This window comes from Crocodylus siamensis, unplaced genomic scaffold, assembly GCF_052110815.1.
Source record: "Crocodylus siamensis isolate JL-2025a unplaced genomic scaffold, ASM5211081v1 HiC_scaffold_210, whole genome shotgun sequence".
Taxonomy (NCBI): domain Eukaryota; kingdom Metazoa; phylum Chordata; order Crocodylia; family Crocodylidae; genus Crocodylus; species Crocodylus siamensis.
The window spans coordinates 126387-152233 of NW_028324620.1; the positions used below are offsets into that span (position 1 = coordinate 126387).

General features: G+C 52.0%; 1 pseudogene; it reads left to right on the top strand.

Annotated features, from left to right (window-relative positions):
- The window catches only part of LOC149851782 (uncharacterized), a 45890-nt pseudogene extending 20425 nt beyond the window's left edge, over positions 1-25465 (top strand).
- The last annotated feature ends 382 nt before the right edge of the window (positions 25466-25847 follow it).

A 25847-nucleotide genomic window follows, 5' to 3' on the forward strand; every position in this document is an offset into this window, starting at 1 on the left:
CTATGACTTAATTTCCTGCTTAAAACCATGAAGTTTTTTAACCCTAAGCCTGCAGAGCTCAAACCTGATCACATACACTCTGGAGCAGAACAAGCTCCAGACCCCCCTGTGGATTTACCGGCTTTCCCAAACTCTCTGTCCTTTCCTGCATTTCCAGGGGTCCAGGCTGAGGTGCAGCTGGTGGAGTCCGGAAGGGCCGTGAGAAAGCCTGGAGACTCTCTGTGACTGCTGTAAATGGTCTGGAGCCAACTTCAACAGTAACGAAATGATCTGGGTGCACCAGGCTCCTAGGAAAGGGCTGGAGTGGGTTGAAGACACTGCTGGTCCCAGTGGGATTAGCAAATATTACTCTGATGAAGTGAAGGGGAGATTCAATATCTCCAGGGACACAATGATGGAGGGCAGGGCCCTACTCAAAAAAACCCCCACCAGGGCACCTGAGGCCCTGCCTCTGCTCTCCCAGTGGGAAGCCAAGAGCCCCAGAGGATGAAAGCTGCCTTGGAACACAATTTTTTTTTTATTCAGATGCAAATCAATTCCAAATCCGTGAGTCAGTCAAGAACCCTAAGGGACCCTACTACCAGCCCCTCCTGAGGCTTCAGATGTTTCCAAGTCTTTGACGGGTATCCTTTTTTTTTGCAAAAGTATTACATGTAGGCCCAAGCCCTGCACACAAAGTCCCTGGGCACTGAACTGACAGCCCTAGCCCCTGCCACCAGCCCATTCATGTACACCAAGGAAGATGCCAGCTCCAGACAGGAGGACAAATGCTATTTCTGACCATTTCTCTCTGCTCCTACATCACAGCTTCTCCCACTCCCATCAGAGACTGTTTCTTTGGCATCTGGAGTTGAAACAACAAAGTGCTCAGCTGCCCGAAAGGCACATCACCATGTACTGAGTGCTCAGAGCCTGGCACCTCCTATACACATCCTTGGGAAGCCACATGCAAATCCCTGCACAGGGTCAGGTCCTTAAGTAGCAAGCCCCAATGCCAGGAGCTCAGTCCCTGCTGTGACTCTCTCCTGACTGCTGAAGCTTTCTTACTTTAAGAAAATCAGCATGAAGGCTCCCCTGCTTGTCCTTGCCTTACTTTCTTGTCTTCCCTGTGAGTGTCTCTAGGAAAGGAGGCAACACTAGAAATAGGTAAAGAAATTGGTTCAGGCGCTAATTCTCTCTCATATGTATTTCTTTTACCCAGGTGTCCTTTCCTCAGTGACATTGGTCCAGTCTGGCCCAGGGGTGGTGAAGCCTGGAGAGACCCAGGCCCTGACCTGTGCTGTGTCCAGTTACTCCATCACCAGCGCCAGCTGGCACTGGATGCGGCAGCCCCCAGGAGAGGGGCTGCACTGGTTGGGGTACATCAATAGTGCAGGGAGCACAGGCCTTGCAGAGTCGCCTGAGCTTCTCCAGAGACACCTCCAAAAATGAGCTTTACTTGCGGCTCAGCTCCCTGACAGCTGCAGACACCGCCACGTATTACTGTGCCAGGGACACAGTGACACAAAGCAGGGCAGGGCCTGTACAAAAAGTGGGGAGTGGGTTTTGTGCCCCAAATGGAGCTAGTTTATCAGGGACAGTCAAGTCCTCTGTGTGTGCATGTACGCGTGTTCGCACACACACATACAAACACATACACACACACGCACACCCCTTCCAAAGGCTCCCCTGTTTCTGTGCCCATGATTTCTATTTCAACTCCACAGGGCATCAGTTCAAACACATTCATCTTTCCCTGCAGTCGCACACTCTTGTGCACAGGCAGAGGGGCTGGGATACTGAGGCAACCTCACCCCCAGGTCCAGCTCTGCTGCCCCACAGGGACGTGTTGAAGCCTCCCAGGGAAGGTGGGATGACCTGACCCATCAGGGCCCCCTGGGTGCCTGGTAGAGGAGAGCAGCCCCTGTAGGAGGATTTCTACCCCCACCCCCAACCATTTCCTTCACAGGGTGTCCCATCCCAATGCTGAGCCCAACCAAGGCTGGTTCCTCTCAATTCAGCCCCAGCCCTGCAGCTTCCCCAGCTGCCCAGTGCACCCACTCCTTGCCTCGACCTGCCTGCTGGGACGGGGGGGAGACTCCAGGCTTTCCCTCACACTAGACAAGAGGTTGGTGTCTGAGCTACAAGGGACAAGGAAAGGATCAGGGAGACAGGGACTGTGGGAGCTCAAATCAGTTACATTATATCTGAGAGCTCCCCAGGGATTTTACCAGCAGAGGAAAAGTCATTCTGCCACATGAGGGACACAGACACCCCCAGCTTACGTTCAACTCTCAGGGGCTCTCACTGACCTGGGAGAGGAACAAACCATCTCCAGAGGCCAGAGAGGACATGTAGAGAGGACCCAGGGGTGTCTGGCTCCCAGGGAAGGTTTCACTCCAGGACTTCAGCTCTGAGGCCCCAACCTGGGCAGGGAGTGCAGACACCTCTCCCCTCCACTTCCTCTCCCAGCTGCAGGGCAAGGGCCTCCCAGAAGCAGCCCACAGCCTCCCTGAAGCCTGATGGGGCTGAGTGCAGCTGGGGAAGTGATTAGGGCCCTCTTTAAACCTTCCTGCCCCTGGACCTGCCCCTTTCCTACCCCAGCCTGGCCTCAGTGGGGCGGGTTTCTCCATACCAGCTCCTCCCCCCATCCCCCCAGACAGGAGTGCCCGTGTCTCAGCCCTGCCCAGCAGTGATGCCAAAGGAACCTGTCAGCACCAACACAAACTGCTCTGAGTGAGACCCCCATCTCTGAGCCCAGGGACAGGAGGGGACACGGTCACTGCATGTGGAGGGCTGAAGGACCCCACAGACTGAGCCAGGGTGAGCCCTGCAGGATGCAGGAGAGTGGGCATGAATAGCCAGGTGCCCTCCCTGCACAGGAGCAAGAAGTAGCTGAGTGAACCTCCCAGATCACAGCTGCCATGTATCTGCTCCTTATTCTTCCCTCCCTCCTGGGCCTGCCCTCAGGTAAGCGCTCGCCCCTCTCCAGCAGGGCTGGGCTGAGCCCCAGGGCCAGTGCCCCTTGCCCCACAGTGGGGAGTGCTGGGAGGGACATCTCATGGCCCAGCATTTTCAGGGGCTCACCTGCTCTGTGCATCTCTGGCAGGGGGCATCTCTGAGATGTGGCTGGAGCAGCGGGGAACAGAGCTGGTGAAGCCCATGGAGTCTGCCTCACTCACGTGTATTGTCTATGGTGTTGCCCTTTGGGATCACCCTTCGAGCTGGGGCCAGCAGCCTCCTGGGAAGGGCTGGAGTGGCTGGGGCTTATCCCGAGGAATTGAAGCCTGTGGTACACTCCAGCTTTCAGGAACCAAATCAGCATCACCTGGGACAACTGTATGGACCAGGTGTATTTGCAACCAAACAACATAGAAGCAGATGACATGGCCACATACTGCTGTCCCAGAGGAGCACAGTGACACAGGACAGTGGGGGGTCCCCAGAAACCCTCCTGGGCCTGAGCGAGAGCATGTCCTGGGCCTGACTTGGCACCATGTTCATCTGCAGCTGGATGTGCATGGAAGGAACTCAGGTTTCAGACCAACACCCTCTCCCTCTGTCAGGGCTGGGCATGCTGTCCAAACATGGTGCTGGGGGGGCAGGACTGTGCTGCAATCTGGGTTCCTCACTGGACAAGAACAATTTCCCATTTCACCACCCTGCAACAGGGTACTGGCTTCGGTCCCTCTTATGGGCCTGGCTGTCCCGCCAGACCAGAGTCAGAGAGAAAACTTCCAGGTGGACTCCAGGAAAGTAGCACAATTACTTGAGCTGCATAGCCAGCTGCCCAAAAAACGGCAGCACCACCAGCCCAACACACAGGGCCATGTACAACCCAAGATAAGTGCCGCTGGTCGGCTGGAATTGTACTGGAAGTCAAAGAGACCTGCCAGCATGATGGTAATCCAGTGAGAGAGGACGCACAAGCGAGCCAGACCTCATGCAAGCCACTTGGAGGCATGAAACTAATAGGAGGAACCAGGACGTCAAGCCAGAGGCAGGCCCAGAGCGAAGTAGGGAGAGAATGAATGCTTCTGGAGGAGACACTTGCAACAATCAGCTCTCCCTGAAGCTGCGCTCCCTGAAAGTCACACAGACCACCATGTATTACTGCGCCACATGAAAGCCACATGCCCCCAGAGGCTAGGGGACACAGCGACCTCCCACAGGCAGCAGTGGTGGTGGCAGGGGCTTGGCAGCAGTGAGCGGGAAGCTCCTGCAGGCAGCTGCCGCTGTGTTGGTGGTGAGGTGGTGGGAGAGGGGTGAATGCCAAACACCCCGCTTGGCCTGACCCCTGGGGCGGGGGTGGCACTTTTTGTAGGGGTGCACCACCAAACTCAGAGGGTGTACGTGGACCCACATGCACCCGCTATGCATTGCCAATGCTGTGCCAGGAGACACAGGGAGACAGAGCAGGGCAGGGGCTGCACAAAAACAGGACACAATGTCTATTCATAGGCTCCCTTGGCCCCTCCTGCACACACCTCAGGCTGCTCTGCTCACTAAGCAAGACCCCTGGAACTGGGACTTGCTGGATGCTGCTTTAGAGCAGCATCCGGCAAGGCCCTTAGGGACCCTGAGATTTACTTGAACCACAACCAGATTTGCCCTCATTGCTACTTAGAGGTACTAGAATGAACTGGATCCAACAGCCCCCAGGGAAAGACCTGGATGGACTGGGATCATGACAAATGCTACTGGGACCCTCTGAAGTCCTTCTTGACCACCTCCAGGGATACATCCAAGAGCTAAGAGACCTGGAAACCAGAGACAGTGGTACCTACTGCTGTGCCAGACCACAGTAAAAAAGGCCATGGGGATCCTGCACAAACCTCAGCCCTGCAGGGACTGTGCTCCATACACAGCAGGATGCCACGGGCTCTCTGTGCATCTTCCCTTGCCCATGACTGTCTTGCCCAAGGTGTCCTCTATTTTGAGCCAAGTGCCACAGGCCATGCTGGTGACATCAGTTGCAAATCTCCCCCTTCTGCACACTGGCATTTGCAGAGCAACTCAAGGGGGTTGGGGATCAACCCAGCTGGCAATTCCTTCCACATGAGCCACTCCACAGGAGGTTGGCAAGTGTGAGTTATTTCGTGGTAGCACCAGGCCTTTACATGACAAGTGCCTGCAGGGGGAGTCTGAGACCAAGGCTGGTTATTTATCTGCTTCATTAGGAGCCAGGACAGGCTCCTGCAGGGGCCAGAAATGAAGTCTCCTAGTCAGGGAAATGCCCAGAGTCTAAGAGGAAGGGGTGGGAGCAGGGAGGATTTCTCTAGCAAGCAGTGACTCTCTCCCAGGAGAGGCACAGCCATGATCCCACACGCAGGACTAGGATTTTGCAAAAGTGGGTGACGGTGCAGCCACCCCACAGCAGAGGAAGCTGCAACCCCACTCCCAGTTTCCTCTCCCCCCGCCAGCTGGAAGGGACACACCCCACCTTCTCTTGCATGCTCAGAGGCACACCCCCTCTGCTCCCCTCCTCATGCTGCTACTGCCCTTGCTGTCTCAGGGGCAAGAATGCTTCAAAGCTCCTCCTGGTATGAGTGGGCTGGGAAGAGCAGCACCTATAGCAGCTAGATAGATGGGGAGTAGATTTCCCCACCCTAATCTTCCTTTGGGGAGAAGACTTAGATAAAGTTAACCCCCTGCCCCATACCGCGCAAAGCAGCAGCAGTAGGTTGGCGGGGAGGGAAATGCCTGATCATGAAGAGGGATACTTATGTGCTTTGGAGACCCCTGGGCTGGATCCAATCAAAGAGGTTGATGCAGCCATGCCACTGCACCCCCTTGGGATCAGCCGCTGTGCAGGACTCGCACTCGGCCCCTCTGGCCCAATGTGCCGTTGCACTGAACCCTCTCCCTCCCAGAGATGATGCTGCAGGGCTGGAGCCAGCATGGGGCTCTGAGGGGACAGAGATGCAAATCCAGTGCTGCCTCAAATACTGGTGATCTCTGGTCCTGCAAGGTTGGGGTGAGCAGGGGTCTGTGCCAGTCCTGCAGCCCAGCACCATGTTTTCCTGGGGATAATTTGTCTTCCTCTTCTCTGTCCTGCTATGAATCCCAGGCCCCCCTGCCACATCCCACAGCACCCTCCAGAGACCCAGGGACAACATATAATAATCCTCACCTGATCCAAAGGCCAATGGAAAATCTGTAGTGAGTGGCCTCCTGGCTTCGTGGACGTTGGCACAGGCAGGCCTGCAGGCAGAGGATCCCAAATTAAGCTCTTTTCTTCCCAGGTGTCTGGTCACAGGTGCAGTTGGTGGAGTCTGGAGGGGACGTGAGAAAGTCTGGAGACTCTTCACCTCTCCTGCAAAGCCTCTGGGTTCACTTTCCTTAACTGCTTTATGAGATGGGTCCACCAAGCTCCTGGGAAGGGTTTGGAGTGGGTCGTAAATATAATTGTTGCTACTGCTTACTTCACCACATACTACAGAGCTGTGGTGAAGGGGTGAGTCACTATCTCCAGAGATGACCCCAGCAACATGTTGTCTCTGCAGATGAAGAGTCTGAAGGCTGAGGACACGGCCCGATATCACCGTGCAAAAGGTCACAGGTATCAGAATCCTGCTGGTCCCAATACAAACCCCCCATGCAAAGCTCCTGCCAGCTCAGGGCCAGCAGAAAGCATCAGCCATGGCCTGAACAGAGCATCTTAGGCAGAGGGGGACACCAGGCCCCAGACTCATTCCTGCCTCTGGGCTCCAGCCTCTGCCATGCCCAGGGAGAATAGTGCAGATCAGGGAACATGGAAGCACCCAGTCCCTGCCCAGCTGGGCAGCAGGGGCCTCACCAAAGCACCTACCCTCCTCCCTGGAGGAGCCGGCTCTGATCCAGCCAACCAGAAGAACCCGGGCCCTGGAGAACTGTACCCGCATGTCACACAGCCAGGGCCAGAGCTGCTTGCACATGACCCAGCCAGGCTGGATGGGGCTTCTCCAGCACCCACATCCCTGGGAAACACCCAGAAGCACAAGGCTGCAGCCTCTGGTTGTTGGCTCAGTGCTTGTTTTCAAAGCAGGACGGTCCCAGATTCCCACTGCTAAGGCCAAGGATGACCTGGGAGAACATGATCCTTGAGGAGGAATGGGCCATGCTTGCAGGGGTTCCCCAGGGGCTTCAGTGATGCCACCCTGCAGATAGGGTGACCATCCATCTCTGATTGGATGGGACAGTCCTGCAATGGGATCATCAAGTCCATGTTCTGGGCTGCACGACTTTGGACTTGCAGTATTGTGCAGGGATCCAGCTTTCCCCTTGCAGGTGGGCATCATTCCAGACTGCAGGAAGCTGCTTGGGGCTTCTAGGAAAGGGACATAAGGGGTACTATGTGCATAGGCATGCCCACACACATGCAAGTGGCTGGGAAAGGGCTTGGCAGCCCTGAGTGCAGCTCCCTGCTGGTAAGTCCGGGGGGGTTGGAAGAGGATGCAGGAGGGGTCAGAATGACACCCCCATAGTGAGGGAGGGAGTGTGGCAGGGACTGGGGGTGGAGGCACTGTGAAACCAAGGTAGTGCATAGGGCCCCAGGTGACAGCAGGGAGGGAGCGACAACCACAGGTGGCTCATCCAGTGGATGTGCGGAAGAGCAGCTCCCCACTGCTATGCACAGCCGCCCACGAGTGAGGCATGAAGGGCACTTGCCCCCTAGATTTGTACACAGGGCAGGGATGGATGTGGGCTGCCCACTGTGGGCTCAGGGCTCCCCACCCTGCTATCCCCTGCTCTGACATGACCAAGCCCATGGGCCATATCTCCATGCCAAGCATCAGAAAGTCCATTCCAGAGATAAATTGGAAGGGGAGCAGGGGGTCCCTGCTAGGCCAGGGCCTAGTGCCAACCTCCTGCTTCCTGCACACACAGACAAGACAGGATGGGGTCCTCATCCCTGGGCGCTGCTCTGGGAGATGTCCCATCACTCAGCACTCGAGGGAGACTTTGGTACTGGGGAAAGCAGAAGGAAAGGGGCCTGGGGCAGCTGAGCCACTGCAGGGGGTCTCTAGACACCAGGGGCTGGGGCTCTGTGCAGCTCTGCAAGACTGGGCTCCAAACGGTTAAAAACCCTGGGCCAGTGGGGTTCTCCCAAGAGCCCGAGGGATTTAGTTTTCCAGAGGTTGGGCTCCTTCCCCAGCTCGGGGGTCTGCGGGTGGTGATGAGATGCCAGCTGTGCTGGAGCTGCAGAAAGTGCTCGTGCCCTGCAGCCCTCATTGCTGCAGGAAGAAATGCCACAGGTTGGGTCTAAGTGATAACAACTGGGGTGGATATATCCCCAACACAGTCCTGGCCTTTCTCCTATCCCAGAGACCAGAAATGTGCACACCCACATGCTCTGATTTCGGGGTATAGGAATAGGTACGTGGTTGCGCAATGTGAACTGTGTAATGGGTTTGTAGTGTGCTTTGAGCTGCCAGGTGAACCACAAAGGCCACTTAGCAGTGTTGGAGGTGGAGATATACAGATACAGATACACAGTCATATAGATATCTACATATCAATATAGATATAGATATATAATCTCCATCTCCAACATACTGCCAAGTGGCTCTTGTTGCTCACTTGGCAGCTCAAAGCACACTAGAAACCCATTACATAGTTCACATCATGTGACCACGCACCCATCTCTATATATCCATACCCCCACCCACTGCCCTTCTCAGAGGGGCTAATCCTGTAACAGTCTGTGACAGGCCCCTCTCCACCAGATATATATTTCTATATATCTAGAAATAAATATTTTTGGAAGAAAAAAAAAGTAGCTGGATCAGCCGTGCTCCCTCCCCACCACTTGGAGGTGCAGGCTGGGGCTGGGCCAAGACCCTCTCCCTTACATGGCAGGATTGGAGCCAGGTTGCCCACTGTCCTGTGCTACGCAGCTGGATGGGGCCCACTTCCCCTGCCCTGGGCAAAGAATCAGATCCACTGCACTGTCCATCCAGCCTAGAGGCCAAAAATGCTGAGCACCACTGACACAGAGGCATATAAAGAATGAACTACAAAAGATTAACTGTGAATGTGAGGACAGGAAGAATTTGTATGCTGCATTTTCCCCTCTTTCCATCATTTGCCCAGTTTAATACCAAATGTTTATTAGCTTTTGACCCAGGTCTCCAGAAAATAAATGAATGCACTACATTTAACTCTCACACCCCAGGATTCTCTTTTCACACAAAAATTGCTGTATCCAACTTAGATTTTGATATTTCAGGACTATGACTCCCTCAGCTCTTGTGGAACAAGCTGTCACAGCTACCCAGAGCAGGCACAGGCAGGGCTAGATCTCCTGCTGCACAAATGGATCCACAGGCAGGGCTAGATCTGCTGCACGGCAGGGGTCTCAGCAGGATCTCATGCAGAACCATTGTATTGGACTCCCAGGGGAATCCCCAGCACTGGGGACTCAGGACCAAAACCCTCAGGCCTCCAGAGCTGGCTGTGGTTCCTCAGGAAATTCCCAGGTGTCCGGAGCAGTCATCTATGGACACCTGCCCCCCAATTCCAGCCCAGGGCACTGGCAGCTGGGCACCCAACACAACTCCCTGGGCTTGATGTGACCCCACCACCCCAGGGCACCAGCACCTCCTGTCCCTTAGGCAGAGGCAGGCATCTCATCCCCACTGAGAAGAGGCGGCCAGGAGGGACCAAGGCTGAGATTCACAGGGCCCTGAGAGATTCAGGCCCCAAACTTCCAGTATCTCCCTCTGTGCCAGAGACTGAGCCCCATGCATTGAGAGCAGGGCCCTGTGCTGAGCGCTCCCAACCTGGAGCTAATACCCTCCTGGGAGCAGCATGCAAATCCCTGGCCAGGGCTACTGGTTAAACAGAGTTCCTGTATCCAGGATCCTCAGTCTGTACCCAGCCCCTTGCTGCCTATTGAGCCTCCCTTGTTATAGGGCAGCAGCAATGAATTCCTTATTCCTATTCCTGTTCCTTCTCTCTACTCCCCCATGTAGGTTATGAGGAAGGTTCAGGGGAATCCAGGGCTTTGGGGTGTTTCCCTGGACCTTATTTTTTACCTACTTTCTTTTTCTTTTAGGTGTGCTCTCTGCTGTGCAGCTGGTTGAGTCTGGCCCAGGGGTGGTGAAGCCTGCAGAGACCCTCACCTTGACCTGCACTGTCACGGGTTCCCCCATCACCAGTGGTTCTTGGTGGCACTGGATCTGGCAGCCTCCTGGGAAAGGGCTGGAATGGATGGGGTACATTAGCTACACTGGTTACACAAACTACAACTTATTCCTCCAGAGCCGCATCACCATTTCCAGGGACACTTCCAAGAACCTGTTCTCCCTACAGCTGCGCTCCTTGACAGCCACAGACACGGCCATGTACTATTGTGCCAAGGACAGAGGGACACAGTGACACAGAGCAGAGCAGCAGCTGTACAAAAAAGGGGAAGCCTGTTCTTCCTAAGGAAGCAGAATTCCAACTCGGGCAGGGAAGTTTCCACCTAGAAACCCCGCACACATGGAGGGAAAAACATACAGAATCAGCCTTGGCCACTGAGGGCTTGCTGTATTTGGACCTATAACGTTCCAGAGAACAAAGGCTGGATGAGGCTGAAGTTGCTTGCTTATTCCCAGTTTCTTATTCCTTATTCCTGTTTCTTGTCTCAAAGCTAATCTAGACCCAATAAAAACTTGTTATTAATGAATTTCACATCCTAAAGAGAGAGAATTTCATTAGCTATGCATATGTACTATTTAATATGCAAAGTAAAATCCTACATCCTGTAGACAGCCCTAAATGAAAGTCAGATTAGGATGGGATTATGGGGCAAAATACTTCTTGGGCCACCCCAAATTTCATGGTGATGCCACTGGGGGACTGTCCCAAAGAACCCTGACCACAGCTCTGCCCCAGCCTAAAGCACTGTTTGACCATGCCCAGCTGCCAACTAACAGCCCCCATGCCCACTATACTAAATACAATGATTATATAAGAAGTTGGCTTTGGGGCTAGGATAATAGCTAGAAATTCTGCTTGGGCCACCCACAAGAATACTTCTGTGCCCCCGCGGGACTGTCCTGGACATCTGTCACCAAACACCTGCTGAGCCCAAAGTGTGGTCTGGCCATGCCAGGCTGCCAGTAGACAGCACCCCAGCCACTGTGCTAAAAGTATAGTCCTGAATATAGAGCTGGATTTTGGGCTGGAATTATACCCAGGAATCCTTCCTGGACACCCCAGAAAGCATCTCTGTGGCACCAGTGGACTCTCCTAGACATCTCTGAACAGAGCCTTGCCTGGCCCAAAACACAGTTTAACTGCCCCAGGTTGCCAACTGTCACCAACCCCCAGCCACTGTGCTCAGTATCTGGACCCGAATAAGGAACTGGATTTGGGGCTGGGATTATACTCAGAAATTCTTCTTGGGCCACCAAAGACCACACCTCTGTGACAGCAGGTTACTATCCTGGACATCTCTGATCAGAGACTAATTAAAGTTTAAGATGTAGTAAGGCCTTGTATAAAGTAAGGCCTAGTAAATTTAGCTTAGCCTTGAAGTAGTAAATCCCTGTGGCGTAGTTAAAATTAACCTTATAAAAAAGAATGCAAGGTTTGTCCTGCTATTGGTTAGTCCAAGGACAGTTGAAGTAAAAGGAATCTGCATGGCTGTACGAATCTGAGCTGCTGCTCTGGTGAAGTGCCTGAAGACTGGAAGGCAGCCAGTGTGGTGCCTATCTTCAAGAAAGGGAGAAAAGTGCATCCAGCAAACTACCATCAGACAATCAGCCTGACCTCTATCCTGGGGAAGGTCTTAGGAAAGGTAATTAAAGAGACCATTCCTGATGGACTGGCCGACAGCAACATCCTAAGGAATAGCCAGAATGGGATTTTTGTGGGTACGTCTTGTTTGAACAGTCTCATTTCCTTTTACACCCAGGTGACCTATCACCTGGACAAGGGAGAGGTGATTGACGTCATGTATCTTGACTTCAAAAAAGCCTTTGATCTGTGATCCCATGATCATGTCTAAGCAAAACTGACCAACTGCAACCTCGGATCAACCACAATCCGCTGGCTGGGAAACTGGCTCCATGGTCGGACCCAGAGGGTGGTGGTTGATGGAAGTCAATTGTCATGGTGTCCTGTGATGAGTGGGGTCCCACAGGGCTCTGTCCTTGCTCATATATTGTTCAACATCTTCATTAATGGTGCAGACATTGGAGTCAGAAGCGGACTGGCCAAGTTTGCCAATGACATCAAACTCTGGGTAAAGCATCCACACCTGAGGAGAAGAGGGTGATCCAGATTGACTTTGACAGGCTCAGGAAATGGGTGGACAAGAACCTGAATGTGTTTAACACCAAAAAATGCAAGGTTCTCCACCTGCAGCTTGCTTATAGGCTCAGCAGTGCTATGCTAGCTAGCACTATGTATGAGAGGGACTTGGTGGTCACGATTGACCACAAGATGAACGTGAGCCTTCAATGTGATGCTGAGGCTAGTAAAGTGACCCAAATGCTGACTTGCTTCCATAGATGCTTCTCAAGCAAATCCCGGGACATCATTCTCCCATTGTACTCGGCCTTGGTGAGGCCGCAGCTGGAGTACTGTGTCCAGTTTTGGGCTCCTCAATTCAAAAAGGATGTGGAGAAGCTTGGGAGGGTCCAGAGGAGAGCCACGCACGTGATCAGAGGTCAAGAAAACAGACCTTATGATGAGAGGCTGAGAGCTATAGGAATCTTCAGCCTGGAAAAGTGCAGGCTCAGGGGCAATCTGATGCCCACCTATAAGTCTATCAGGTATGTTCACCAGGATCTGGGGGATTGATTGCTCACCAAAGCACCCTAAGGGATGACAAGATCAAATGGTTATAAACTGCTGCAAGACCGTTTCAGGCTGGACATCAGGAAGACTTTCTTTACTGTCCAACCCCCAAGGTCTGGAACAGTCTGCCAGCGGAGGTGGTTCAAGCACCTACATTGAACACCTTCAAGAGTAAATTGGATGCTTATCTTGCTGGGATCCTATGAACCCAGCTGACTTCCTGCCCCTCGGGCAGGGGGCTGGACTCAATGAACTTCCGAGGTCCCTGCCAGCCCTAAACTCTATGAAATCTATGAAACCGCGTATGTGTCCCCAAGAGGGCAAGTGGTAAAGGGCTGGGTGGCACATTCTGCATGGGCACAAGTTTGCACCACTACTGGGGAATTTTCGTGGTGGGAAATGTGCACCAGCCATCTGATCAGCCAGGCTGCCCCCTGCCTCAGGACCAATGGGGTATCACGGTGGCCACTCATCCTGGATGTCCCCCAGACAATGGGCAGGGACAGGGAGATGGTGGGGGCGGGGCAGGAAGTGTGGGAGAGGAAGGCAGGCAGGCAGGCAGACGTGGGCCAGGCAGACCAAAAGTGGCTGTTGGGGGAAGGAGGGGAGCAGGGTTGGATCTGAAGCGGCAACGAGGGGGTGGGAGTGGGACCAGACTGAAGTGGTGGGAGGGAGGAGGGGAGTGCGGTTGGACCCGAAGCGGTGGTGGGGATGGGGGTGGCAGAAATGAAGTGGTGGGAGAGTGGTGCAGGTAGAGTGGGGTGGGGGAAGGTGGGATGTGGGCCAGTCGCGGGGCCCCATACCCATGCCCTCCTCCTCACCCTCTGTCATTCTTGATGGGAAATTTGCTAGTACTAAATATATTGGCTTGAATAAGGAACTGGATTTTGGCCTGAGATTATCCTTGCAAAGCCTTTTTGAGGCACCCCACACCATGCCTCTGTGGCACTGGGGGACTCTCCTAGACACCCCTGACAAGTCTTGCCTGACCCAGAGTGCGGTTTCTTCATGCCACGCCCACTGCACTAAGTATACTGGCTCAAATAAGGAATTTCTTTTGGACCGCAAGCAGTAGAGTCCCTGGATGGCAGTCGTGAGTTGAAACTCCCTTCCAAAGTGACTTGGCTAGGAGGGAGCTCCCCAGGTTGGTTTGCCACTGACTGTGACTGTGATCCATTTTGAGCTACAGTTAAAGTTGAATACTTAAGGGTCTTTCTTGGGGAGAATACAACTGTTCCCCTTTTGCCTTGTAATAAAATTGTTTTAATTTAACATTTACTAGTGAGCGAGCAGGTTCCTATAAATTGCTACATCCAGCTTTAAGTTATTTTACCAAGCTTCTGGGTGGCGGTTGGACGTAAATGTGAAATGCTGTTGAAAAATCCCTAGGGGCCTCTATACACATGCTCTGGGGTGAGGAGAAGGGTGTTTTGAGCAGGACAGCTGAGAGAGCCACTCTAATTACAGCACCCACACTGTCACATGTATTCAGCATCCCACACTTCAAAACAGTGGTGGGGGTGCTTTAACAAAGCTGGTTCGAAGATCTTTAATTAAAGCGCTGCTGCTGCCATTTTGAAACATGGGCACAGTGAATACACATGAAACAGAGGCTGCTGGAGCTTGCTAATTAGCACACTTCAACAGACTGGCAGCAGACTCGATTAATCAAGTCTGCTCTGACACATGCTAAATAACATGCTTTGTAGCAGAGGTCTGTCACTGGTGCCCTATATTTGCATGCAACCATTCGTCCTGCCATCCAGTGCCTGGTGGAACAGCAACAAAAAGGTTTGAAAGGTTGGGTGTCAGCTGGCAAGCTTACACTCAAAAAGCTAGCATTGCATTGAGCAGGGACATGCCCAGATTTCTTCAGAAGGCTCTTTGGTAGTGGAGACATGTTTTGGGATGTTTCCACGACGGTTTTGCCCCATGAACCCAGCTGACAGGCAGCTCTTGTTTGGTAGCAATGTAAATAGCACATGTGGATGGCAAGTAAATTGGTGTCCAGCATGGCCAAAGCATTCTTTGGACCAGACAAAAGCATGGTCAAATGTGTCCAGAAGAGTCCCCCAGTGTCACAGAGGAATGGCATGGGGTGGTCCAAGAAGGATTTCTATTCCTAATTCCAGCCCAAAAGTAGTTCCTTATTCAAGCCCTTATACTTAGTGCAGTAAGCATGGGGGACTACAGTTAGCATCATGGTATGAAGAAACTGTGCTCTGGGCCAAACAAGACTCTGGTCAGGTATGTCCGGGGGAGTCAACTGGTGCCACAGAGTCATAGAGTGAGGTGGCCAAGAAGGATTTCCATTTCTAATCCCAGCCCAAAAAGAGTTCCTTATTCAAGCCACTGTCCTTAGTACACTTGCTGGGGGGATGGGCATACTCTGAGCTGACACCATGGAAGAGCCAAACCACGCTTTGGGCCGGACAATGCTCTGGTCAGGGATGCCTGGGAGAAAAGCCCAGTGCTGGAGAATCACAGAGTGAAGCAGGATCTGGACAGGGACACCACCCTTTCACTCCCAGCCCAGCGCAGCCCTCCAGGGACCCCTGAGCTGGCAGCAGGCAGGGACATGCAGGGGGCAGGAGCAAGGGGAGCTGGTGTCCCCCAGGGCAGGGCAGGAGCAGGGGAAGGTGGGGGTCTCAGCAGTTCTCAGGGGCCTGTGCAGCCCATAGGGATCTGAATCCCTGGCAAAAAACTCAGTATTGGAGGGGGACCTCAGCTACAAGTTCCTCAGGCTCCCCCAGGTAGCTCTAGCACCTCAGGAGACTTTTCTGGTGTCCAGGTCCCTACAGACTCTAGCACCCATATCTCAACTCAGGTTACTGGCACACCAGCACCCAACATGATCCACTGGGTCCTGGCCCCATCACCACTGGGTGCCATCATCTCCTGTCCATCAGGCAGATAGGAATGTCATATATCAGCTGAGGAGAGAAGGCCTAGAGGGACCAAGACTGATATCCAAGGGCCCCAGAAAAATTAATACCCTTTAACCAGGAGAGTGGAAAAGAGGACAGGACAGAGCCCAGGGCCCCTACTCACAGCCTAGACACAGCGACAAGGCCCAGGGCCAGCCCCTCCCCTCTTTCTGTGGCAATCCAATATCTCGCTCTGGGCCACAGACTCAGAGCCCTGTGCAGAGAGAGGAGGGCCTGTGCTGAGCACTCCCAGCCCAGGGCTGCTCATATCCTCCTGGGAGTCGCATGCAAATCCCTGCACTGGGACTTCTGGTTTAATACAGCCTCTGTGCTGTGGAGCCTCAGTCCATGCCCAGCCCCCTCCTGTCTTCTGGGAGTCCCCCTTGTTATAGAGAAACAGCAATGAGCTCCTTATTCCTACTTTTCTTTTTTCTCTCTTCTCTCCCACATAGGTTGTGGGGAAAGCTGATGTTAAGCCAGAGCTATGTGGCCTTCCTCCCCAGACCTTCTTCTTTACCTTTTTTCTCTTTCCTTTTGGTGCCCTCTCTGCTGTGCAGCTGGTTGAGTCTGGCCCAGGGGTGGTGAAACCTGCAGAGACCCTCACCCTGACCTGCACAGTCACAGGTGACTCCATCAGCAGTGGGTACGAGTGGAGCTGGATCCAGCAGCCTCCTGGGAAAGCGCTGGAATGGATGGGGCACATTAGCTACAGGGGTACTGCAGACTACACCCCATTCCTCCAGAGTTGCATCACTATTTCCAAGGACAACTCCAAGAATCAGTTCTTGTGCAGCTGTGCTCCCTGACAGCCGCAGACACCGCCACGTTATTACTGTGCCAGAGACACAGTGACACAGAGCAAAGCAGGAGCTGCACCAAAAAAAGAGGAAGCCTGTTCTTCTTAATGTAGCAATGTTAAAAAAAGCTCACACAAGGACATTTCCACCTTAAAGCCTCACACACATGGAGAGAAAATCCAACAGGATCAGCCGTGGCCATCTGAGGTTTTTTTCAGCTTTGGACTATAAATTTCCAAGAGCCTGAGAGCTTCGCTGGGCATTTGACAGATAGATGTTAGCAACCAGCATAAGTCCCAAGGAGGTTTCATCATAAAGCATTTTGGGGTCTCCTCAGCATGAATAGCCGTGGCAGTGGGGACCCTCACTCCTTTGGGCACTTGTGCAATGCCCAGCCCTGCCTGCCCAAAGGGCCATCAGCAAAATACTCCTGGATTCAACACACACTCTCCTGCAATTTTATTCAGCAAAGCATTTCCAAAAGGCTTGATGGGAAATACCCAGGCTCTGCTCTCCTGCTCCAGTTTCTCCTGCAGTGGGAGGATTCCTAACTCCCTTCGACTCCCATAGCACTCATCTTTATGGCCACCAGAGAAGAAAAAGATGTCCACGTCCCCGAATCCTCCTGGGTTCTCACATCCTTACCAGTCACCCAGGGCCTTCCTTCCTGCTTCTTTATATTTCATCAGACATGATAAACCCCCCTCGGAAATGCTTGCCACATTGATCCCAAAGGTTGTTATGGAACTAGGGGGTCCAAAATCACTTTGGTATCTTGGAAGCTCATCTTCTTACTGAGCTGAATTGACTCTGTCAGGTGAAAACCTCTGCAGGGATCATTCCCATGGGAAAGCCTAGATGAGGACAGTTCCCTGCACAGACACTGCTCTGCAGCTTCTTCCAGCCTGGTGCATCCCCGGGCCACAGCTCCTTCTCATGCCCCAGGCCTTGGGCACCTGCAGGGCAGCGATAGCTCTATCCCCACACAGCACCACCCTTGCACCCAGATGACAATGAGGGAAGAGCCCAAACCTGTCACCAGGTAAAACAGCAGGAAGCAGGGATGTGCTCACCACCAGCCAAGCCTGGCACCTGAGAGCAGGCCCAGGCCACCCCTCCCACAGGCAGGGCCCAGCTGCAGCTGGAGGGGGTCTTGCATCTCCAGCACCTCCATATCTCCATGGACAGGATGTGGGATGATCTCCATGGACAGGATGTGGCAGAAAGCCACCTTGTTTCTCCCCAAAATCTCTGCCCTGTGACTCTGTGATTAGATGGGCCAGCACGGAGGATTCACACCTCAGCGTGTCTCTTTAGGTAACCTGAGCTGGCTGCATTCCTGAGGGAGGGGGGAAACCTGCTCCCTCTGCCTACCTGACTGGCATCAGCCACCTGGGTGGGGGGCATCTACCTGGGGAGCTGGAATCTGCCTGGTAACAGGTGATGTATTTCAAATTGGTTGGCTGACAGCCAACTGGGGCTGACCTCCACTGGCCCAGATGAATGAGGTCACAGGGGCTATATAGGTTGGGAGGGGGAGGAGGTTCTCTCTCTTCAGCCATGAGGTGAAGCAGCAGCAAAGCAGGAGCCTTACCATCGGGACCTAGCTCTCTCTCTCACCCCACAACTCCAGAGAGGAAACTGGAGAACTCTGGAAGATGCTTGTGAGTAAGCTACTCAATCGGATTAGATATTTAGCTGGCAGTAACACAGATGCATAATCAAAAGGCTACCTCAGCCACACTGTTTGCTCTCTAGGATTCCTAGGATATTGCTCAATCCTGGACCCTAGTTTCCCCTACCCCCTGTAATCAATAAAGTTCTCCTTTTTGACTGGTGTGGGAGACTTATTGAGGGGTGGGTCTAAATTATGCCTAAGAGACCCCTTAGGTCTGCGGACTAAGGGAGACTTTACTTTTTGCCCCCTTGACTTGGGGAAGTGCCCCAAATGCCTGTACCGGGTCGAGTACCCGTCGGACTATTAGGCCTGTGTTTCCCCGAGGACACAGGGCCAAGTCAGTCCTTTCTTGGGGTGGTGGCGATGACATTACCCTCAGACTAGCAAGTGTGATCCGGGAGAGGGGTCGGCCGAGCATAAGGCTGCCCTAGGGAGGCATTTGGAGTCTGGAAGGTGGTGGGGCGCAGGGAGGTGGGCAGCTCAACGCAGGAGCGCCCCCTACTGCACCTGCCACACAGGATCCTTCCAGAAACCCCACAGGACTTGGGTTTGCCAGCAGCCTGGAGGCATTAGGCACAGCTAGCACTGCCTGCCCGTAGGCCTCCCAGGACTCTGTCATCTGGCCAAACCCTAAGTACACACCACTGTGACTGCCTGCTCCCAGCAAGCGAAAACTTGACTCTGCTCCTCTGCAGCCCACGGGGCAACCCCTCCCCCCGACATCAGACAGCTGTACACCAGGAAGCTCCAGTCTACTGGGGTGAAGACAGGTCCCTTCAGCAAGAAGGCAATCAGGGCCCCAGGGCCGGGAGTGGGAGTTGCATAGAGGTGGGACGGGAGGGTCCATCACCTGCTGTCTGTGCTTAGTAGGGCTGTGTGAAATGGAAGCGTTCCATTTTGACCAGTGTTTTGACATTTTGAGAGAACAGTGTGTTTCATTTCAACTTTTGTTTCGAGTCAACATGGCTGTTCCATTTCATTCTATTGAAACGATTTGCCATTTTGACATTTCACCCATATGATATAATGGAGAAGGTCAACACAGGCTATAACTTTGCCATTTCTGGCCAGATTTTGATGACCCTTACAGAAATTCTAGTGCTTTCTGTGGGCATGATGCATGCCAATTTTCAAGAAGATAGATGGAGGGGGTTCAGAGAAACTGCACCCCAAATCCTTGAGAGCCAAACATGTCACGTGTATGTGTTAAGCCACAGCAGGGTCAAAACTGCAGGGGTGCTAGCCCCTGCTGAGGCAACAAAATGTGCCATGTTGTTGGTGTCACTGGGCATAACCCTGGGTAACTCAGAGGGATGGAAGACCACGAGTGTCAAGGAAATCCTTCTGCTCCAGGCTCAGATGAGCCAAAGCCCCCCCTTGCCCAACCTTTGCAACCCTTTCTCTGGCGCCTGCAAATCTCCTGTCCTTCTGGAAAGCAGGCGAGCTAAAACTGTTATCTGTGGAATGCAAGGGCACCGCTCGGAGAGAGAGAGGAGGAGGGAAAGGGGAGAAAAAGGGGGGCTAGCGGGTGGGAAAAAAAAAAAAAAAAAATCACTGACAGTGAAACTGACCGGGGTATAAAGTTCTCGCTGTTGCAGGGTTAGGAGTGCAGGATTTGAGACAATACAGTCTCCCTGTGCCTTTTACTTGACCTCAAATAAACTGTCTGCTTCTCCCCCAGTGTGTTTATTTGGCGCGACGCACACCGGGCAACGAACCCAATCCCGAGATAAGTGCAGAGGGTTCAGAGAAACTGCACCCCAAATTCCTGAAAGCAAATCTTGTGTCATGTGTTTGTGTTAAGACACAGTAGGGTCAAAAGTGCATTAATGCTATTCCTTTTTTAAGGCTACAAAGCCTGGCAAGTTTCAACAATATCGGTGCAGGGGTTTCAGGGAAACTGCGCCTCTAGCTGCTAACAGCAAATGCTCATGACATGGGTGCCTGTGCAACTGTGTCTGTCTTGGGACACAGGTTGGGGATGCGAGGCAGGGGGACTACTGCGGCCTGGCTGCTAAGCTACTGTGTTACCAGGTACTAATTAGTCATGATTCACTCAGGGACCAGCTCAATATACAGTACCTAGCTACTACATAATGACTTAATGAGCATGGATTAACACTTACAAAACCAGGCTAAGGAGAGGAAATAATCAATACAGACAATCAAATGCCCCAAGACAGACAGGCAGTTGCACAAGCACCCATGTCACGAGTTTTGTCTGTCAGCAGCTAGAGGTGCAGGGCCCCAGAACCCCCCTGCACCGACCTCCTCGACAGCTGGTTGGCTTCATGGCCTCAGCAGTAGCTAGCAGGCCTGCAGCTTTCACCCTGCTGTGCCTTAACACACATAGTATCACCCATGTCATGAGTTTTGCCTGTCACCAGCCAGAGGTGCAGGGCCCCAGAGGTGCAGGGGGAGTCTGGCTCATCTCCTTGACAGCTGGCGGGCTTCATGGCCTGATCAGCAGCCACCACACCTGTAGTTTTCAACCTGCTACACCTTAACACACACAGGGTCATCTATGTCATAAGTTTTGCCTGTCAGCAGCTTAAGGGGTAGTTCCCCCCAAACCCCTGCACCTATCTCCTTGAAACTTGGCAGGCTTTGTGTCCTCACCAGGGGCTTCCACCCCTGCAGTTTTCACACCACTGTGAATTAACACACACGAGAGCTTTCACTTTTTTGGGGTGCAGTTTCTCTGAACCCCCTGCACCTATCCCCTTGAAACACAGCAGGCCCTGTGTCCTTATCAGTGCATAGCATCCCTGTAGTTTTGACCCTGCTGTGGCTTAACACATACATGTGACACAATTTTGGCTCTCAAGAATTTTGGGTGCAGGCCCTCCAAACCCCCTGCACCTGTCTTCTTGAAACTTGGCATGCTTGATATGAGCAGAAGGGGCTCACATTTCTGTAAGTGTTATCTAAATCTGGCCAGAAATGACAAAGTTATAGACGCGTTTGTCATGGGTAGGTCTTGTTTGATGAATCTCTTCTTCTATTTCCAGGTGACTTGTCATCTGAACAAGGGAGAAGAGATTGATGTCATATACCTGGACTTTAAAAAAAGCCTTTGATCTGGTGTCCCATGACCTACTCATGGTAAAAAAAAAAAAAAAAAAAAATTGGCCAACTGTGACCTCAGCAACACCACAGTCTGATGGCTGGGAAATTGGCACCAAGGTCGGACCCAGACAGTAGTGGTAGATGGCAGCAAGTCATTATGGTGCTCTGTGACCAGTGGCATCCCCCCAGGCTCTGTCCTTGGACCAGTTCTCTTCAACACCTTTATCAACTATGTGGACATTCATGTCAGAAGTGCACTGGCTAAGCTTTTCAATGACACTAAACTTTGGGGCATAGCATCCACACCTGAAGACAGGCTAGTGATCCAGGCTGACTTGGATAAACTTAGTAAGTGGGCGGACACAAACCTGATGATTTGATAGACATGAGATGTTCAGTGCTGATAAATGCAAGGTACTCCACCTCGAGGAAAAAAACAAACCCAGCAGCATACTTATAGCCTCAGCAGTGCTACACTTGCTAGCATCACTGCTGAAAGAGACTTGGAGGTCATGATTGAACATGAGCCACCGCTGTGATGTCACAGTGGTAAAGCAGACAAAACCCTGGCTTGCATCCATAGATGCTTCTCATCATTCTCCCGCTGTACTTGGCCTTGGTGAGGCTGCAGCTTGAGTACTGCATCCAGTTCTGGGCTCTGCAATTCAAGAAGGATGTCGAAAAGCTTGAGAAAGTCCAGAGGAGAGCCATGCACATGATCAGAGGGCAAGAGAATAGGCCCTATGAAGAGGGCTGAGAGCCAGGGGACTCTTCAGTCAGGAAAAGTGCAGGCTGAGTGGGGAATTGGTGGCTACCTGTAAGTACAAAAGGGGGGTTCATCAGGATCTGGGAGAACGTCTGTTCACCTGAGCACCCCAAGGAAAAACAAGGACCAACAGTCATAAGACCTCCTACAAGACCATTTTAGGCTGGACATAAGAAAAAATCTCTTTACTGAGCCCCCAAGACCTGGAATAGACTCCCTCCGGATGTGGTGCAGGCACCTACTCTGGACTTATTCAAGAAACACTTGGATGCTTATCTTGCTGGGGTCCTTTGACCCTAGCTGACTTCCTGCCCCTGGGGCAGGGGGCTGCCCTTGATGATCTTCAAGGTCCCTTCTAGTGCTAACATCTATGAAATCTATGAAACCCTGGAGCCCCAGATATGGAGAGGAGACACCTCTTGTTGCACCAGCATTGGTTTATTTGTTTTTAAACTAATTTGCATTTGTTTTATTTTAATAATATTTTCAGCTGGCCCTGACAATCTGCACCCCAGGGTACTCAAGGAGCTGGCGAGCGTCATAGCCCAGCCCCTGGCACGGATCTTTGAAAACTCCTGGCACTCTGGTGTAGTGCCCGAAGACTGGAAGAAGGCCAATGTGGTGCCGATCTTCAAGAAAGGGAGGAGAGTGGATCCGGCTAACTACAGGCCCATTAGCCTGACTTCTATCCTGGGGAAGATCTTAGAAAAGTTTATTAAGGAGGCCATCCTTGAGGGACTGGCCCAGGCTAACATTCTAAAGGACAGCCAGCATGGGTTTGTTGCGGGTAGGTCTTGTTTGACCAATCTCATTTCCTTCTATGACCAGGTGACCTATCACCTGGATGAGGGAGGATAGATTGATGTCATATATCTTGACTTCAAAAAAGCTTTTGATCTGGTATCCCATGATCACCTCTTGGCCAAACTGCCCAGTTGTGGCCTTGGCTCCACCACGATCCGCTGGCTGGGAAATTGGCTTCGTGGTCGGACCCAGAGAGTTGTGATTGATGGCAGTCACTCATCGTGGTGCCCTGTGACCAGTGGGGTCCCTCAAGGCTCTGTCCTGGGACCCATCCTGTTCAACATCTTCATTTATGATGTGGACATTGCAGTCAGGAGTGGACTGGCCAAGTTCGCCGATGACACCAAACTTTGGGGCAAAGCATCCACGCCAGAAGATAGGCGGGTGATCCAGGCTGACCTGGACAAGCTCAGCAAATGGGCGGACGAAAACCTGATGGTGTTTAACACCGAAAAATGCAAGGTTCTCCACCTTGGGAGGAAAAACCTGCAGCATCCTTATAGGCTCAGCAGTGCTACATTGGTTAGCACTACAGAAGAAAAAGACTTGGGGGTCATCATTGACCACAAGATGAACATGAGCCTGCAATGCGATGCTGCAGCTAGCAAAGCAACCAAAGTGCTGGCGTGCATCCATAGATGCTTCTCGAGCAAATCCCGGGACGTCATTCTCCCCTTGTACTCGGCCTTGGTGAGGCCGCAGCTGGAGTACTGCGTCCAGTTTTGGGCTCCACAATTCAAAAAGGATGTGGAGAAGCTTGAGAGAGTCCAGAGGAGAGCCACACGCATGATCAGAGGTCAGGAAAACAGATCTTACGATGACAGGCTGAGAGCCATGGGACTCTTTAGCCTGGAAAAGCACAGGCTCAGGGGTGATCTGATGGCCACCTATAAGTTTATCAGGGGTGACCACCAGGATCTGGGGGAACGTCTGTTCACCAGAGCCCAAGGGATGATGAGGTCGAACGGTCACAAACTCCTGCAAGACCGTTTCAGGCTGGACATAAGGAAGAATTTCTTTACTGTCCAAGCCCCCAAGGTCTGGAACAGTCTGCCAGCAGAGGTGGTTCAAGCACCTACATTGAACACCTTCAAGAGCAAATTGGATGCTTATCTTGCTGGGATCCTATGACCCCAGCTGACTTCCTGCCCTTTGGGCAGGGGGCTGGACTCGATCTCCCGAAGTTTTAATTGAGCTTTAGCATAAATTAATAATGTTTAGCATGAATATAGCAGTCATTTTCTTTTATGTTTTAATGTATTGATTTTAAGTTGCTATTCTGAATTAAGTTTGTTATTGCATCTTTACAGCGATTGCAGGTTGTTCCAGCAACACTCTCCTAGCTACCAGGGACATTACCAGCCTATATATAAACACCCCACACCAAGATGGCATCCAAGCCTGCCTTACATATCTACAAAAGCAAGATTACAACTCAGAGTAAAGACCCATGGATATTACTGACCTTATACTCTTCATCCTCACACATAACAATTTCACTTCTAATAACCAACACTTCCTCCAGATCATGGGCACAGCTATGGGCACCAAAATGGCCCCACAGGATGCCAACTTTTTTATGAGCCACCTGGAAGAAGAATTCCTCAAGGACTGCACCATCAAACCTTTGCTATACTTCAGATATATGGATGACATCTTCATCATTTGGACTGAAAGCCTGCAATCTCTGATTGAGTTCCATCCGAAATTCAGCAATCCCCATCCCTCCATCTCACTATCTCTTGAGTACTCCAGCTCCAACATCTCCTTTTCAGACACAATGATCAGCATCAATAATGGCAAAATACAGACCTCATTATACAAGAAACCCACAGACCAACATACATATCTGCAGAGAACCGGCAATCACCCTAGAAACACCACAGGAGCTGTGATATACAGCCAAGCCCTCAGATACCCCCAGATTTGCACTGAGGACAACACCCGGGATTGCCACCTCACCAATCTAATTTACAAAAGACTTTCACCCAACAAGGAGACTCCTGCAGAGAGAGAGACCGCACTTTTTAAAGAGCCATTCGGATACCACGTGAAGAACTGCTGCAATACAGAAGAAACCCCCCCACAAATCACACACTGCTGGTTATGACATATCACCCTTCCCTCAAACCCATGAGAAAAATCCTCAAACAACTGCAACCCATACCAGAAAAAGACCCTATTCTTAAAGAGATCTTCCCAAAGCCAGCCATCCTAGCCTTCAAACAAGCACCGAACCTCGCTAACCGCATCACCAGAAGCAAACTTCCTCAGGCCCAGAACACACCACATGGATCCAGCCCATGCCATGACAAGAAAAGCAGAACCTGCCGACACATCTCCACCACCCCCACGATTACTACACCCCACAGGAGAGCCATCAGCATTCCCGGATCTTACAGCTGCACCTCCAGAAATGGAATAGATCTCATCCAATGCACCAAATGCCCCAATGGAAAGTACGTAGGAGAGAGCAAACAACAACTGCGCACCAGAATGAATGCACACCCAAAATCGATCAGAGACAGGAATACCCGGTTACCTGTGGGGCACGTTTCTCACAAGAAAACCACTTTCTCTCCAATCTCTCAGTTCTGATCCTCAAAAGAAACTTATAAAACACTTCCCAGAGAGGAGCCTATGAAATCCACTTCATCAACCTCCTGGATACTAAAAATCATGGACTAAAAATAGACACTGGATTTATGACACATTATAACCTGCCTGACATCTGACTCCCCCGGTACCTCTCCACTATTCATCCCCCTTCTCTCCCCCACCCCCCAGCCTGTCTCTCACCCCCTGGCTCCTCAATTTACATCTCCCCTGACTGCCTGTCTTGCATGCAGACCAGCCCAGCCTCTGGCTTCTTTACTTTTCACTCCATCCAGGAAGAGCACACACCGACTGCAGAAACTTTCTCAGCCTGACGAAGGATTTTAAACCCGAAAGCTTGCTTAGCTATTTTTTCCAACTATTTAAGTTGGTCTAATAAAAGATATCAGATTCACCCAAAGAACCTTGTCTACTTATTGTATTGTTATCTTTTGTTA